The 17,876-nt window shown below is 44.3% G+C and overlaps 2 long non-coding RNA genes across 2 annotated transcripts; one reads left to right on the top strand and one right to left on the bottom strand.

The window, feature by feature from the left end:
* Positions 1-3,907: 3,907 nt before the first annotated feature.
* LOC114630577 lies at positions 3,908-5,689 on the top strand. Its single transcript, XR_003712841.1, has 2 exons — positions 3,908-5,093; positions 5,318-5,689. It is a non-coding gene; the product is annotated as an uncharacterized LOC114630577 (long non-coding RNA).
* A 3,488-nt stretch (positions 5,690-9,177) lies between these two features.
* LOC114630247 lies at positions 9,178-10,704 on the bottom strand. Its single transcript, XR_003712799.1, has 2 exons — positions 10,593-10,704; positions 9,178-9,381 (listed from the first exon to the last, which is right to left on the bottom strand). It is a non-coding gene; the product is annotated as an uncharacterized LOC114630247 (long non-coding RNA).
* Positions 10,705-17,876: the final 7,172 nt, after the last annotated feature.

The following is a 17,876-nucleotide window of genomic DNA, read 5'->3' on the forward strand; positions in this document are numbered from 1 at the left end:
GGACAGGTTTGAGACCCAGGAAGTTGGGCTAATCACAGAGTGAAGAAAGGAAGCGATGGTGAGCACCCCTTAGCCTTGCATTCACGGCCCAGGGAACCCCAAAGCACATGTAACTCAAGAAACATGGCCCCTCATTCCGGCTTTCTGAGCCCTGCCTGAGTGGCACCTCAAGAAAACAGACTCCCTCTGTAGAGGGAGTGCTCCCTCTGTAGACTAAACTCCAGGCTTCCAGAAACCAAACATTTTGACTTCATCCCTCTCCAGAGCATCTACCAGGTATTTCCAGTAAGTACTTCTGAACAACACCTATTCTGAGGTGATATGGGTAAATTACAAAAACATTAATTTACTATTAACATAATTACAGGGTTTTTTCCTGCTCTCTAGAATTTGTTTAATGCTTGGGGCCAAATCCCTTTCACTCTCACAATACCTTCTTTGTTTTAAATCGGAGATACTAGAGTGGCTGTCTGTGGAGGGATGCCCTTTGAATTCCTGTTATCACAGTCATAAGCTGCATGGAATCAGAGGCAGTGCAGTAAATAGACCAGACTTCTTTTAAATGCCCACCGTCTGCAAAGAATTTAAATGTCTTCCTTTGAGTCTCTCCTCAAAATATATTTTGAAATAGTTGCTCAGGCCTAAGGTTTCCCTAATAGGGTTCCATTTAAATAAATTTGGAAATATTTTCCTTCTTTTAAAAAGAAAGCCACTCAGTTTGTAAATGTCAGATAAAAATACACAGCCCTTAGAAGGCTATCACCCATTTTCAGCAATGTTTCCTCCCAGGCTCTCTCTTGCCTTTTCTTTCTTTCTCTTTTCTCTTGTTGGCTGTTCCCAGCAGCTTCTGGGAGCTTCCTCACCCAAGAGGACTGGGCTCTTCGGATCACAAACAATTTCATTTGTTTTCCTGGCTGTGGCTATTATAGGAGCAAGCTGGCCCCCGTCGCCCAATACAGCCCTTCTGAGTTACCCTAGCTCCCTAAACACCAGCAGAGGCCACGTGACTGAAATGAAACCAACTTGCCCTTAACTTTGGAAAATGAGCCGCTCTCCTCCTCACTGTGCCATGTCAAAATTAAAGAGTAAACAGAGGTCCTCCCAACCCCTGATTGCATTAATCATTCAAATGACGTATTAGCATTCTTCAGCCCTCTTCTGTTGTGCTTCCAAATTAACACCTCCAGGTTCAAGGGAATAGAAATTAACTGAATTATCTGGCAGCCCCAGATGTCCTAGCATGCTCTTCCCTCTCGCTGATTTAATGTGCCTGAAGAACGGTTATGAGGCAGAAACACCGCTAATGGTCAAGAAATAATTTATGCTATGTGGATCCAGCAGCCTGAGCACTCCTCCTCCCAACATTCCAAAGTTGTCCAGATTCCAGGTGAGCCCTGGCTGCCATGTGGACCCTGTTACTGCGAGGTGTGGCCGTGCTCCGAATACCTCTGTCTCCCTGGTTGCAGTGAGATTACCAAGGTGCTTGCCCAGCTCTGGAACTCTCTGTCCAGTATGGGCCGTGTGGACCCAAAATGCAGAGCCACAGAGCTGCCTGTGGGTTGAGGAGTGTCTGTCCCAGAAAGCAGGAAAGGATGGGAGAGCCGCGGAGTCTTTGCCATCCCAGAAGGGGCCTCTCTGGTGTTTCCCAGCTCTGGCCACTAGCAACCTTCCTGTTGAGGCATGAAAAGGATCAGCTCGTCCTCAGAGTTGTGGAAGGGCTCTTTAGAACATTGATGTAATCCTTCACAACAGAAGCCTGTTTCCCTTGGGGGTTAAGCCTGTCATTTGGGAGTGTCTCCAGGGCATTAAGCCATAATTGCTTGCATAACTCCAAGAGGCAAACAGGAAGCTGGCACACACACACACACACATTCATAACCTTTCTAGAGCAAGCAGGTCCAGTTCTTTGCCTTGGTGGTAGAACCCCGAACTCAAGCCCCCTCCCTCGCCCATTCTGAGGGGCAGCTCAAGAAGAGGAAGAAGCTTCAAGTTCTCATAGTAACCCTCACCCCTACCCAGCTCTCAGCTGCCTGACTCTGGAAGCAGGGCCTGGGGTGGGAATAACAAGAAGGCCACACCAGACAGCAACCCGGGCACCGGGGCCTAATTACAGGACTTCAAATGCTCTCCCCTGTCTTGGTGGAAACAGAAACATCAGATGTTTATTAAATGACATAGTGGCGGCGACTACTTTGCAGAGCCAGCCCAGAAGTGTATGCTGTCACTTTAAAAAAAATTGAGCCGATGCCAGGCTAGTCATGGTAATGCTCCCATGGCATGATTAGATTCATGCCCAGGGTTGTATTTGCATATGATATTCAGGGCATGATTTTTTTATTGTTCTTAATCAGAGCCGAATGTCAACAAAATAAATGAAGTTGCGAGTTGAAGTGAAATTTTTATCACATCAGGGATGTGCTTTTTCTCCCATTTATCACAGCCCATATTGAGAGAGTGAAATTTTTTGAAAATGTGGTAATCAATGGGAGAGCTCCATATGGCAGGGATCAAAGGTGTTACATAGTGTGTGGTTCTGCTTTATTGCCAGCCAGTACTGTTAATTGGACAACAAGATCAGAGGCAATATTAAAATCCAATTAAATTGATATGAACAGATTGCCAAGTGATGTACACTAATGTATAATTGAGTATCAAGCAAATGCAAGTCCCCGTCTTCTGCTTCTACCTCCTGAATAAATGATGGCGCCATAGAGGACAGAAGCAAGTTTGCACATTAGCTGCACAGCTCTGGGCTCTCATTTGTTACTTTCAGAGTTGATGACTTTTGCTTTTCCTCCTAGTCCGCCTTAAAGAGACAGACCCTTTCCCTGCCCGCCCCCATCCCCTCCCTGTGGCCCCCCCCTGGAGCGGCGCCCCCCCCCCAATCATGTTTCCCTTTCGGGGCTTGGAAATGAAATCCATGTTTCATATGCTTCATTACATGTCTATTATGTAGCAGGTCCTAAAGAGCAGTGCATTGATAATATATTGTGCTAGTTGTAAATGATATGTCCATCTGGAGAGGCACGCTAACACATTTCTAATGCCGTCTCCCTGATATAAATTATAGCAGAACATTTCTCAACCCAAAAGGCAGCGAAAAGCAAGCTCGCCAAGCCCTGGGTGAGCACCTCGCTGCTCACACAAAGGACCGGAGTAGCACTGGAGTGTGGGCCCGTGCTGTGGATCCCTATAGTGGATCCCAGCTGCTGGGGCTTGCCAGCAGGAGCTGAAGTGGGCCTCCATTCATTCCTCTCCAAACAAGGCCGGGAAGGGATAGGAATCCAGAGGAAAGCAGTCCCTCCCACTCAATTAGAGCAATTAGCTCACAGGCCTTCCCCGGGCCAGGCCTGGCTGAATAGGATCCCCCTGCCCCGCCGTTTGTTACCCGAGCTGAGCTCACACAAATTAATGAGGAGAGGGAATGAGTAACGCCAAGGGCTGCTGCTGGCAAACACTCTGGGGGCCTTGTCCTTTCCTCCTGTAAGAACAGCCCAGATTACCCCCCAACAATAAAACCTGTTAACTTATACAACTTTGCTTAAGAAACAAGCCTGATGGGACGTTGGCAGACTTCCCTGCTGCCAAGAGAGTACCACTGCGTGTAGCAGGGGGAAGGGGGACAGCTGCTCCACCGCCACGCGTGACAGAATGGTGAGCCACTGGCAGACTTCATGTATCTATCTGCCCATGAAGTTCTGTGTGTGGGAAGTTTTTCTCTCCCCTGTGTATTACCAAACAAACTGGGCAAAGGGCAGGAGAGACAAACAGAGTGGCAGAGGTGATGAGCGAAGATGTTTTGAGCCAAGATTGTGTTTTTGTTAGGTCAAGCTGCTCCTCCACCTCCCCCATTTTGCCGCTGTGTAAACCCACATTGGCCTGAAAGAGAGAAAGGGGGAGACTGACTAACTAGAGCTTGGGAGGGGGCGGCCCGCGGGCTGTAAAGACATCCTATGAGCTGGACTTTTAACTGACTTAGAAGATGAGTAGCAAAATTTGGCACCTTTCAAATTTTGATCAGATACTTAGGTCTCTTTACAAACAGGTTCACGTTTTTATAGATCGGATTTTATTTGTGAGTCTTAACAAAACTAAGATGGTATCTCGGCTTGTAACTGTTTGAATTTCCTCTATTTAGCTTTCGCCAGTCAAAACAAGTGGTGGATCCCTGGTCCGTAACTACTTACTGAGCAACTGTTGAATCAATGTTTTGCTTTCTTTTCAGCAGGTCGGCTGACTAACGTCCAAGCGGCCTTCACTTGCCATTCATCTTGAAAGTGGAGCGAGGAGAAACTCAGACTGAAGTCAGACCTACAAAGGACCCAGCGTTTCCTTTGAAGCATGGGACCCTCACAGAGGGAGCTGGCAAAAGATAGATTAAGCAAGGAGAACAAGCAAGAATGGTCTTTCTGCCCAAGTGGAGCAGTGCTGGGGACCAGGCAAGCAGCTCAGTGCTGAGACCGTTCTGCTGCCAATGGTCCCCCACAAGTAGCAGATAGATGGGCCGTGGAGCAGCTTGAGGTCTCCTGAACTACTAGGAAGTGCTTATCTTGAAGTGTTTATCTTGAAATAGCATCAGTCCTACTTCCTACCAGTGTCTAGTATTCCCAAGCCATCCTAAGACTCAAAGTGTAGAAGGAAACAAAAACAAAAAACTTCTTTAGAGTCTCTGCCACTATGCAGTGCTTGTCACAGCTGGCCCTCGCTCACTCTTCAGCACAGCCTACAAGGTAAGAAATACCATCCTCATGTTTCAGAGAAGGCAACTGACCCTCAGAAAGGTTAAATAATTTCCCAGAAGTTACACAGAAGAGAGACACAAAACTGAAACTCAAACACGGATCTTCCCAAATTAAAGCCACGTTTTGTTTACTGACTGCTATCCCATCCGATTCAGGCTTCCAAAGTTACTTGGTAAGATCATCCACAGTAGAGTGGCGGACTCCGACAGGCGGCCAGAGAGCTGAAGAAGGCTTAAAGAATCAGGTGCTGTTCCTGACAGGGATGGGAGAGGCCCCTAAGGCAGCCCCATGCGCACAGCTCCTCTGGAGTCTGTATGTTTTGATTTCTGCAAGCATGTGCCAAGACTTCCAGTAAGTCACTGATTCTCCCTGTATCCTCAAACCTTCTAGAAATAGTGGGACTAGTCACCTACCTGTGCTTTCTAGTGTGAAATTGTTCCTGTGATACTACAAAAACTTGTTATACTCAGAAAAAAACAATTCCTCAGGAAAGAACTCCAAAGAATTCACATTCTTATCATGTTGCCCTGACTGACAAGAGTATTCCTGTTTATTCTGATTTTTTTTCCTTACAGACAACATGGTAGAACTGAACTGTATGTCTTGTGTGGGGATATATCTTGCCTTAAACAAGGCATGCAGTGGCAAGTGCCTCTTCTGGATAAAAGACTGAAAAGCCAGCACAGATTGTTCCATCTGGACAACTTGCAGCAGTGACGCAGGAGACCATGTTGAAACTGAACCTCCATCACCCTGAGTCCTCCAGTTTCTTGCTGGATCACAGTGGACACTCAGCGGGAGCAGAAAATCCGAGCTATCTGGGGTACTTTGTTACTGTACCATAACTTCATCTCACTGACAGATACAAATCAAATAGTAGGCCTATTTCTGGATAGAAAACACAGGAAATCATTCAGAAAATAAATAGATTGAATGAAGAATATCTACTTAAAATTTGAGAACTCTAAAATTTTTCGATTTTGGGGGGAGGGGATGTATTAGTGTGCTAGAGAGATATCATTTTTTCTGAATAGGAAAATCCAAAATGCCATGTTCTATTACAACAATATAAAGTCTTTTTAAAGAATTAATTCGAAAGGCTGGAGGGGTGGTTGTTGGCAGAGGCAATTGCACCAGGACCCAAGTGACTCCTGCAAGTTGGCCTCTGACTTTCACACACATGCTTATCATGGCAGATGCAAGCCCCCAACACACACACACACACACACACACACACACACACATAAAATAAACAAAACCTGTTGTGATTTAAAAAAAAACAATTGATTTAAAATTGGGAAAAAAATTGCCTTTAACAAATACTTTAAACTTCCCTAATCTATTTGTAGCCCAGTGGGGAAAACCCTTTGCTAAATTATCTGCAGTCCAGCTCCCAAGTGGATTTGCTTGGAGGTTTTCATTCCCCTTAGTTGTCTGTGGTTATTCACTGACACAGTCATAGCTAGCAGCACCTTGAAGAGGGAAGGCTTTAACCCGTTAGACAGTGGACATTGGGCATTAAAGATCCCAGCAGTGACTGACATCTGCATAAGCCAGTAATAAAGAGCAGGACGTTAGAAAAGAGAAAAGGCGGGACTTCCTTTTCCCTTGGCAAATCACTCTTCATCGCCCATCAGGCCAGATGAGTAAGGAACACACTGCAGCTTCCCCCTTAAACAGTTTACGTAAACTTCAGTTTTGCTTGTGAGGAAAACAAGTGCTCCTCTAACAGGCTTGCCTCCAAAAGGCTTTATTCTCCCCTCACTCCTCTGAGCTCCATGTCCCCAGGACCATTGAGGTTTCCACATAGCTATGCAGTGACATGCCATCACAAATGGCCTAATGGAGCAGAGAGAACTTTATAAGCATTTTCAGAGATGTGGGAAGGAAACTGAAACAACATCCCATCCCACACCTCTGAGGTTATATTTTTACTCTTTTTAGTATTTAAAATACGTCACAGTTAAGATTCTTGATTAATTATGTAGGAACACATGCTTACAGAGGTAACTACCTGCACAGATACACACTGACACAGAAAGTGTGTATGGAGCTAAGCTCAGATAGAAAAGTGTGTGGCGGCAGCAAGCCTCGGGACTAAGTTCAGACAGGAGGATAGACTGGTCACTGTGGTGCTGTGTTGGAAAGTCTTGACTCTGTGCTCCTTCTGTCCCAGGCAAGTTCTCCACCTTTCTTATAGAACAAGGAGATGGTGGCAGATGCTCACAGATGTCCCTTCTTGTTCGTCCATCCAGGTATCCATTCCTGAAGCCACTCTCAGTCTTTAAATGTAATTGAATAGACAAAACATCTGTGTAGCTAGTATTCTGAGCAGATAACAGTATATCAGCCAACAGCAAAAGGGAGAAACTCAACCACAGAAGAGCTAAGAATGTTTCTTCACTGGTAGAGAGCTTGTCTAGGATGCATGAGGTCCTGGGTTCAGTTCCCAGCACTATATAAAGTGCATAGTAGACAGCCTGTAACTCAACACTTGAGAGATGAAAACAGGTTAGAATTCTGTGCCATTCTTGGTTATGTGATGAGTTCAAAGCCAGCCTGGTCTCTATGAAATCCTGTCAAAGAACAGAAGGAAAGGGAAGGAAATGAAGAGCTCCAAGTAGCAGAATGGGGGCACTTCAAGAGGGTTCTCTTCTCCCCAAGACTTAAAAGACATTATTGCTGTCATTTTTATGACTTTATGCATCGATAAAAAGTTAAATAAGTATTATATAACATGGATGAGCATGTTAACCATTACCTCAGAAAGGATCAATATGTAACACAAACCCCTCCCTTATCTCTACAGGTACAAAGCATCTACCACACACCAAATCCTTAAGATTATCTATTCCCATTTTTCATCAATAAAATTGTCTTCAGACACACAATTTGTGTTTCAACAGTGTCAAAAGAAGTAGTTTGGCAAATGCTTCGTTAGTCCGTTGTTTCTTGAGCACAGTGTGCTGTAACCAAAGCTTACTATCACCCACTCACTTGGCCACCCATGCACACATACTTGCTGTCATGACACTGTCCAGTCAACACATACATCAAAGGTCATGGAAGCTGCATTAGGTAGAAGGGCCCAGGGAACTGGGCCTTATTCCCTCCTACTGTCCAAGCTTTGACAGTATAATGCAATTGCGTAATAACTCAGGGCAAGAAGGCAGTATGCCACACCAGAAACTCAGGTGAAACTTCTCATAGAATTATGTGGCAGTATTCTGCCTACGTGTAAAGTCAGCAAAGGAACACACTGCTGACATTTTAGAGCCCAGAGAAATCTCCCTCACATTCCTACCTCACTCTCACAGGACACAAAGCAGTCTCTTCCGTGGGAGAAATTCTGCTCCTGAGGAAATGACACATTCCCCATAACAGATATACTGAACTACTTTAAACACCAACAAATATTAGGGACCACAAACTCCAAAGTCAGCTCCCTCCTCAGCACATTTTCATTGTCCCAACATAACCACAATAAATGGCTTTTGGAGATCCTGGCTATAAGTCAATGTTTTCAACTGTCTTTCTTTGACATATCTGGGCTGTTTCCCTGTGACTTCATTATCCCTCACTGGAAAGTTGCCCCATTCACCACCAAATCTCAAATCTGCCTGCCGCCAATGCTCCTCTGAGGTCCGTGAAGAACAAAATGCAAACTGATATGGTCTCCAACACCAGGAAGACCAACACAGATGGCCCCTCCCACCTGCATGGAGAATTCTGCTCAGGACAAGAAGATGACAGGAGCTTCAGGCAACAGTCAAAGGGCTACACCTGTCTCTACAACATTTGTCTCCTCAGAAGACTCAGATTCCCTGTATTGTTCACCAGTAAGTGACAGAGCTTAAAAACAGGCACGTGAATGCTTTTTAAAAGTTGTGATCTTGTCAATTTCCCAACATCCTTTGTCCACTTAGTATTAAAAGGTCTTTGAGAAGAAAGCGAACCAGGAAGCATGCATTAGCTAAAACAAGACTTGAGCAAGCTCTACTGATAGTCCTCAGGACATGGTCCAGTTTCACTGTGCTTACCTACCTAGACCCCTGGAATTAAGACTCTTGGGTTCCCATTTCAGTTCCACTGCTAACCAACTGTAATCCTGAGCAATTTATTCCATCTCTCTATCTGGGCTTTTATTTTTAACCTACATAACGGGGATAATAGTATCTTCGGTCCCTGTGAAGAGTAAATGAATACATATAATAGTGTCTGGTACCTGGTAGCTGCTCATAGTAACAGTTATTGTTGCCAGCTAGCCACTGTGTGTCTTTGGATAAGTAATCACCTTCTGTCCTTGAATCTACCTTCATGTGAAAAATGAAATTAATAATATTCTCACCCCCTCAATTACCTTACAGGATTGTTGAAAAGATCAAATAACTCAGTGGCCATGATCAGTTCTTAGGAATGAAGAAACGCATCATAGTAATATTTGTAATATATTACATTTTAATAGGATAATATCATTCTTCAGTCAATGAAAACAGTCTTTTATTTTAAAGGAATTAAAGAGAAAAAGAAGACCCACTCCAGGTTGGCCAGAAGCTCCATCAAAGGTCAAAGTTGAAAGAAAAGTTGGAAGAGAACATGCCAGCTGAATTTTCCATTTTAATCCCACTGGATGAAGAAGCTGGAAGAGAGATAAGGCAATAGGTCTCCATCACCGTGGCTCTACCAAGGGATCTATGTTGGTTCTGAGTGGCACAAGAGTTTACTCTGTGATCAGTTCGGTCTCATTACAAGCGTACTCTAAAATCAGATATGCTTTGCGTACTGCTCATAATTTCAGGCCAATGCAATTTCTGACCCCAATAACCGTCCTAGGAGGATTGGCACATGCTGCTGTCAGAACTGCCCAGTCCCAGTGGCTAGCCAGGCCAAATGACGATTTGGAGTTCTGGCCTCACACAGGCAAGCCATCAGCCCTCCCTGATGGTTGGATTGAACTTTTGGATTGAAACGACCAGTTGTGTAGATGCCAGGCAAGCCTAGATGGAAATAACCAGATGCCAAATGAGGCAGCTCAGTTGATACTCCTAGTCAGTGGCTGACTTCATCTTCCATAAAAATAAGCCCTTCATCTTGATGCCCAGTTAACACAGCATTGACAGTATAATCACCTGTCTCCTCCATGTGCCTCCTCCATCTCTTTCTTCCTAAAGTCCTGTGCATTGAGTGATTGCTCTCCTCTCACATCGGGCAGCAGTTCTATTTCCACAGTGTGTGCATGTGTGTGTGCGTGTGTGTGTGTTATATGTTAGAGAGTAGAGAGAATATATTCTCTCCTTCTTTTCCTCTCTCCTTTCCTCTCCCTCTCTCAGCTAGCTATGAAAAGACATGAGAAAACAGTATAACTATTACACTATTCTATATTAATGGAGAAAACAACACAAAGATAGTGATAGCTGGTACTTATTGAGTTAGCTTTGAGCTTGGCATAATTATCCAACCGAATCCCCAAGTTTAGGAGGAGAGGATTATTAGGCTTCCCTTTGATAGATAACTAGACCAAGGTACAAACTTGACAAATCTCATGTGAAAGTCATTCAGTATCCACATGGGACATGTAGGCTCTGGTAGCACCAGGCTCTGAGCTCAGGATTTTTGTCACAGGGACGATGTATTTCAGCACACTCACATATATGTCTCCATAACTCCATCCATAGTACTCGGTTGGGGATGGGGAGTTAAATCCTCTCAACTGACCAATAAAATGTTACCTTAAGTTCTATGAGTCAGATGGCACCAGCTCTTGGTTTGACCCCATGAATTACGTTTTTACCATGGGACTTAGATGAATATTCTTAGTAGTTCCAGACAAACATCCAGAAATATAATTACCTCTCCCAAGTAGGAAGCAATATCTGTACACATTGAATGTTCTCAATAGATAGGCAGCAACTTGTTGTCTTTGGGAATACAGAGAAGACGGCTCTCCAGGTTTCTGCCTGGATAGGCTGGATAGGAAAGAAACACATCAATGAGTGCTAGTAAATAATTATAGGAACTAGTAAATAATTATAGGAACAATGGCGAGGAAGGCTTGCACTCTAACGACAAAGATGGAACCTAGGCAGAGGGAGAAGTAGTCCGTTTCCCTAAAACCCTGGCATCCTTCGTGGAATTAGAACTGAAGGCTTTGAAATCGAATCCTGAGGTCACCTACTAAACATCACTGAATTAAGTCTAGGGGAATGAGGTAATGCTTGCAAACCAGAGACACGCATGGCGGTCTCTTTATACTCCCAGAGCAAGTTGAAATGAGCTCCAACAAGAACAAGAATTCGGGCCCACTTTGCTACAGTACTGACCACACGGCCAGCTTGTCTCGGGACTCACTCTCATGACGCTGAGTACAATCAGCAAGAGCTCAGACACACAGGCAGGATGAGTACCCCACCAGGAGCCTGATTAAGGAGAAAACCCAAAACCAACTGGCCTGCCAGAACCCAGACACACGTGGGAGACTCCACCAGCTAATGGCATTACCCCCTTTTGAGAGCTCCCCACCCCCACCAATCAACACATTCTTAAAGTAGCCTGGGGCTGCTGAAGCTCCCAATCAGGCCTGGTTTGGACTGTAAATGGCTTGAGACTGCCAGTGCTGGCTAATGTGATTAGGCACAGAACATTAGCCAAATCAAAGGGATAGGGAGGGAGGAGCCAGGAAACCAGAGGTGAAAGGGGGGAAAAACCCACGGATTGCCCAGAGTATAACAGAGTGGGGGAGGGTGGCACTGGGACTGGGGAAAGTCCTCTGGCACTCCAAAGGGAGGGAATTCAAAATTCAAGGAATACCTGAAGCCAAATGATTCATCGCTCAGTCAAACAGCTGGTCAGGCAGGCAGTCAACAACTATCGAATGTCACCTACGTGCACGTGTTCCACAGCACCGACACCTGATCTGGCTTGGTCAGCTCACTTCTCACTTGAGAGCAGTGAGCAGACTCAAAAACAAATGGCGAGGAGCCCTGTGACGAAACTGTCACCAAGCTGGTACACACTTGCATAAAAGATAGTCCTAAGGAAGGAGCAAAGCTGCAAAAATCAAGTCAAAGAACCAATCCTGTGTATCAGTGTAGCAAAGCCATTGGACGGAAACGTTTGGTGGAACACTGGTCTAGATGTTTCTGTGAAGGTGGTGTTTTAGGTCCACTTAATACTTAAGTTATCTGCTGAGCAAAGCTGATTCCCCTCCTCAATTTAAAGCATTGATTGAATCATACTGCAGAGGAAGCAACTCAGCCCCAACACTGAAACATGATGACCACCCGGCTCTCCAGCCTGCACCGATGAGTTTTTGCTTTGCTACTCCTTACACCCATTTCAGCTATCTCTCTAAAACAGCCTCCCTCCTTCCTCCTGTTGCTTCTTTTTCTCTGGAGAACTCTGACATACACACACTGAACATGTCCACCACAGGCAAGGCAGGCCCAATGTCTAGAAACACCTGAAAACCTTGTGTCTCTTAGGATTGAGATGTAACATCAGTACTGGCCAGGGGACTGGAAATTGCAAAGAAGGAGCATACTGCTGAGGGGTGAATTCCGAAGGCCACTTGTGAGCTAGGGAACGTTAAGGGAACTGGGAGAGCAGAAACTGAAGCCTAAGTAGGCATGCCAGGTCCAGACTCCAGCAGCAGGAAAGAGGGGAGGATAAGGCAGATACAAAGATCTTGCCTCTTGGACCCAGACTCACTCCGAATGCAGATATCAATACCATCTCCTGAAGCCCTGGAGAGCTGCTCTGGGAAAAAAATAGCTCTAGAGTCAGCCACAGCCTCTGGCATCTCTTATATATCAGCCTGAGAAGCAAGATTAAGCAGCCACACTGTTTCAAAAGGGTTAACTGCCCCCCCTTCCTGCCTGCAGTGGAAATCTTTCCTAATCATTTCCATTTTTATTCCTCCTGAATTCTCCTGTTCCCCCGCCCCCTTTGTTTTCATGACCTGTGGGAACCTGAACTCCAGCTGGAGGTAGAGTCTGCCTTTATACTTGCAGCAGATATTTAAGCGATTATGCTGTCACTGGGCATCGCCTGGCCTCCTCCATATGGGCTGCTCCCAAGAAAAGCATTTGGTTTCTCCTTTGTTCCCTGGACATCGAGTAAAATTGTTCCAGAAACCATTACCCTTGAGCAGTGGGGCTGGAAGAGGGGGGTAGGTTTGGTCAGGGAGCCTGAGTATCAACCAGGAGGTATACAAAAGTGACTTGGACTGTCAGCCCTCTTGGCTTTGCCCTTCCCATGCAGGACGTGCTGTCACCTCCCACCAGCAGAGTCTTTGGAGGACTCATATACACATTTCAGCTCTGGAAGGACAGAGTTGTAATAAGGAGGTGAACTCTGCCAGTTGACTTGGGCTACAAGTGCATGCTGTCCTCTAGGGCTCTCCTAACCTTGCAGCTATCAGACATCCAGAGAAGGAAGTATAGCCTCATAGAGTGTATCTGATGGTACACCTCAAAGAGCATGTCAGAGAGACCCTCTAATAATAGCTTGTTGTGGCCACTGTAACAAATTACCACAAACCTGATTGCTTAGATGTCAGAAAGATATTCCCTCATGGTTCTAGAAACAGGAAGTTCAAACATGGTAGCACAACTGAACTAAGAAACCATTAGGGTCCAGCAGACAATCTATCTCTTGTCTCTTCCTACCTCATTGGCTACTGGCAGCACCACCTGGGTGTCAGTGGTTGCTACCTCTGTAGTCATGCGGCCCTTTCCTCTCTATGTCAGGTATATCTGCTCCTCTTTTCTGAGGACCCTAGCAATGGCCGTTAGAACATACCTGCATAGTACTGAATCAATTCATCTCAAGAGCCTTCGCTTCATCACACCTGTAAAGACTTTGCCACATGATACAACATCTGCCGGCTCCGGGAATTGGGATGTGAAAGTCTCAGAGAGAGTGTTATTCAGAAATTGTAGCTCCCACGGCCATCTCATGTCTCCTTGTTTCAGAATAAGAAATGGGGTCAGCAAGGGAGGTAAGGGGGTTTTGTTTTCAAATGCCAAATGCCTTTGTATTGAAAGAGAATTCAGGTCTTAGATGAATAGGGGTCAGTTCCTTCCCAGCCACAGAAGTCAAAAGGAAAAAAAAGTAGAAAGGGTGGACCTTAATATCTCATTGTTGGAAGCATGTACTAGAACTAAGCCATGCAGAGGGCTCTGGACTAAATCTAGCAATTATTTTTCCAACGATGTGGCTTTGAACAAGGGCTGAATCTAAGCCTCAATTCCCAAATCCACAAAGTAGATGCAATAATCCCTTCCTTGATGAAGGGTTGTAAAGATGCAGAGTTAGTGTGCCGTACATGCAAGACAATGTGGTCAACATCTTCTAATATGCTCTAATCCTTAATCAGATAAGATTAGTTTATTTCCCAAGTTTATAGATGAGGAGTCTCGTACCTAGAAGAGACATACAGGTCTCCCCTCCCCTCAACAACAGTCTCACATTTATAGAATGCTTCCTGCTTTTGCAAAACCTGTTCACTTCCACCACTGGGTTTGAAATCCTCACCGCAAGGTGGACGTGACCTTGAATGACTTTGGGGAGTCAATGCAACTGCCATGCTAATGCAATAGCTGGTCTTCTGAAAGTGTCTGTGTGCCTGGGCAATTGTAATGAGAACGGCCCCCAGAGGTTCATATGATTAAATGCTGGGGTCCCAGTTGGTTGAACTGTTTTGTAAGGACCAGGAGGTGTGGTCTTAAAGGATATGTCACCAGTGGTGAGCATCGAGGTCTCAAAAGCCCACATAATTCCCAGGAAGCTTTCTCATTGCCTCAGGCTTGTGGGTCAAGGTGTAAGTTCTCAGCTACTGTTCCATTGCTATACCTGCATGCAAGCCTGCTACCATTCCCCATGGCCATGGTCATGGATGTTAGCCTTCTAAACCTGAGCCCCAAGCTAACTCTTTTTCCTACAAGTTGGCTTGGCCATGATGTCTCTTCATAGCAATAGAAAAAGGTAACTATGATTCCCTAATTTCAATGCCATGCCCACTTGACTTTACCCCTGATGTCAGTGCCTCCATGGTTTACATACAAAACTTGTAGAGACAGGGTGGGGGTGGGGATGGGGAGTGGGAGTGGGGTTACCAGACTAGTCAATAGCTTACTCTTCAATCTGCTTTACTACATTGACTCAGCTAAAGTCCTCAGCCTGAAGAGACAGCTAACGTTCATTCTCCTGCTTTTATAAATGAAGGAACTGAGGCCCACTAGGAAACTTCCCAAATTGCCAGATGTATAACTACTAAGAGGGAGGAGCAGGATATGAATCCAGATCTGAAGAGCACTATCCCAGCCCTGCCAAGAATCTTCCATCTCGGAATTGCCAATCCACAACTGTCTATCAAACCCAGCGAAGAAGGAGCTGGGAAGAAGAGCCTGGTGGTAAAATGCTTACCATGCAGCACGATGACCTGAGCTTGGCTCCCCAGCATCCACTTAAAATCAAGTATAGTGACATTCGCCTGTAAACCAAGCCCCAGAGAAGTAGAGACAGATGGACACCACATGCTTGCTGACCAGCTAATCTAGCTAAATTGGCAAGCTCTAGGTTCAATGAGAGACTCTGTCTCAAAAAATGAGAAGACTCACATACAGACCTAATACTTACCTAATGTTGTGACCATTCTCCATAATATAGAACCCAAGACAAAAGTGTAAATAAGTTAGCCTTTATAATGAAAGTCACATTTGAAATATCTATTAGAAACTCTACTAGATGTCTATCCATAATATGTTCATCATTAGCCACACATGTTTGGGGTGTATGTGCATGCCTCACAGACAGTGATAGACCCACTAGGTGGTTTTCTAGAAACCTGACTTCAGGCCTCTTCTGGTTCCCCTACACCATCGAAGAGACTTTGAGTTTAAAATCTGTAAATTAACACCATTCCTGTTCTCTCTTTATTTATCTCCCATCTGACAGTAATAAATAGCCCCATGGAATCCTTATATCAAATTGAGAGAAAAATGAAGCATGCTTGCCTACATTTCATACCAGGATGGCTGCTACAGTATTGAAGCAAGGCAGTTGTACCCTAGTATTATAGAACATGTTCCAAGAGACACAGTGCCCACTGCCATCATCCAAAGTGTTACCACTTACCTTGGCCAAATGAGAGAGAGCACAATGTTTGATGGGAAGACTTAAACCCACACTGTGAGAACTAGCAGTTCAGTCTACCTGTCTGATTATAAAGGATAGGTTACATGATGGTTTGAATACGCTTGGCCCAGGGAGTGACACTATTAAGAGATGTGGCCTTTTGGACTAAGTGCAGCCTTGTTGGAGGAAGTGTGTCACTATGGACAAGGTCTTTGAGAGCTCCCTCCTAGCTGCCCGAGGTTGCCAGTCTTCTCCAGTTTGCCTTCAGAGCAAGATGTGGACTCTCAGCTCCACCTGCACCATGCCTGTCTAGATGCAGCCATGTTCTTGCCTTGATGATAATGGACTGAACCTCTGAACCTGTAAGCCAGCCCCAATTAAATATCGTTCTTATAAGAGTTGCCTTGGTCATGGTGTCTGTTCAGAGCAGTAAAACTCTAACTAAGACAGGCTAATAGTGCATGAAGTCTTGGGGTGGTCTCCAGTTCTAGTCCCTGTATTGTGTAAGTAAAAAACTGAAGCACTGGGACAGAGAATAACTTTTCTAAGATTGTACAGCAAGACAGTGCAGTTCCTACTAGTGCTGGTATTCTAGGCAACAAATAAACCTTCACTCACAGAGGATCAGAAAAGCCAATGATGTGTTAAATCATCTGACATGAAAGAATAACATGTCCAGGATGGGAAGTTGGGGGGAGGAAATGCCAAAACGTCAATGTGGTGTTTGAGGGCACTTTCCCCCAGACTCCAGAAGCTTGGCCACCTCCATTGGAGGTGTCTATAAAATTAGCAGACCTCTGAAAGACTGCATGGAGCTGATAAAAATGTCAGCTTTCAGTTAGGATATGGGAGGGAACAAAATCTTATCCTAAAAGTAGGTTCACTCACATGCAATATTGTCCTCCTAAGGCTTAAACCCAGGTTTGAACCTTTCACACTTGATTAAAAGTAATATTGTATTTCTAAGATGTAAACTAAATTCTGTCTAAGGTAAGTTAAGTTTACACTGGCTTAAAATGATTTCTGACATTTGTTCATATATAATGCTTGCTTTTCAATCGGAAATTAACCACTATATAGAGGATACAGAGAATAGAACTATTAGACAGACTTGAAAATAGACATTTATAATATATCAAGGAATTTAAAGCCATGATGGGAAATTCTAAGAATCAGTTTGAATTTTTTTGAGAGGTAGATTTTTTTCAGTATTTTATTGAAAATAGATTTTTATATAATATATTCTGATTAGGGTTTCCCCTCCTTTAGCTCCTTCCAGATCCTCCCTATTCACTCAAATATGTACCCTTTCTTGAAAGCTCTCTCTCATTATAAGACCAAAACCTAAAAATGAATAATAATATAAGAAAATAAAACAAATTAAAATAAGACAAAACAAACAGAAAAATGAAAAAGGCACAAAACACACACACACATATGTTCCAAGATAAGACATAAGAGAAGAAAAAAATTCTAAAACAAAAAAAAACTGAAAAAAAATAAAGTCAATAGCTGATTTTGAAAGTAGGTTCAGTGTAATCAAAATCTTAGCTGATGATGCAGAATCTCAGACAATAGAAAAACAGACCAAACAAAGCAATAAAAAAGTAGAACAAAAGAATAGGAGCATACGAGATGAATCAAGACTTACTACACAGGAAAGAAAGGGTGACATCGGTTGATACAGAGAAGAAGAGAAGGGAGGAAGACCAATATAAAAGAGTGTCTGAGAGTATTTCTCCAATCTGATGAAAGACAAGAAGAAGGAGAAGAAGAGGAAGAAGGAGAGGAGGAAGAAGAAGAGAAGGAAAAGGAGGAGGAAAAAAGAAGCAGAAGAGGAAGAGGGGGAGGAGGAAGAGGAGGAAGAGGAAGAAAAGAAAGAGAAGGGAAAGGAAGAAGAAGGAGGAGGAGGAGGAAGAGGAGGAGGAGGAGGAGGAGAAGAAGAAGAAGAAGAAGAAGAAGAAGAAGAAGAAGAAGAAGAAGAAGAAGAAGAAGAAG

Source organism: Grammomys surdaster, unplaced genomic scaffold (genome assembly GCF_004785775.1).
Source record: "Grammomys surdaster isolate TR1022 unplaced genomic scaffold, NIH_TR_1.0 67, whole genome shotgun sequence".
Classification (NCBI taxonomy): Eukaryota; Metazoa; Chordata; class Mammalia; order Rodentia; family Muridae; genus Grammomys; species Grammomys surdaster.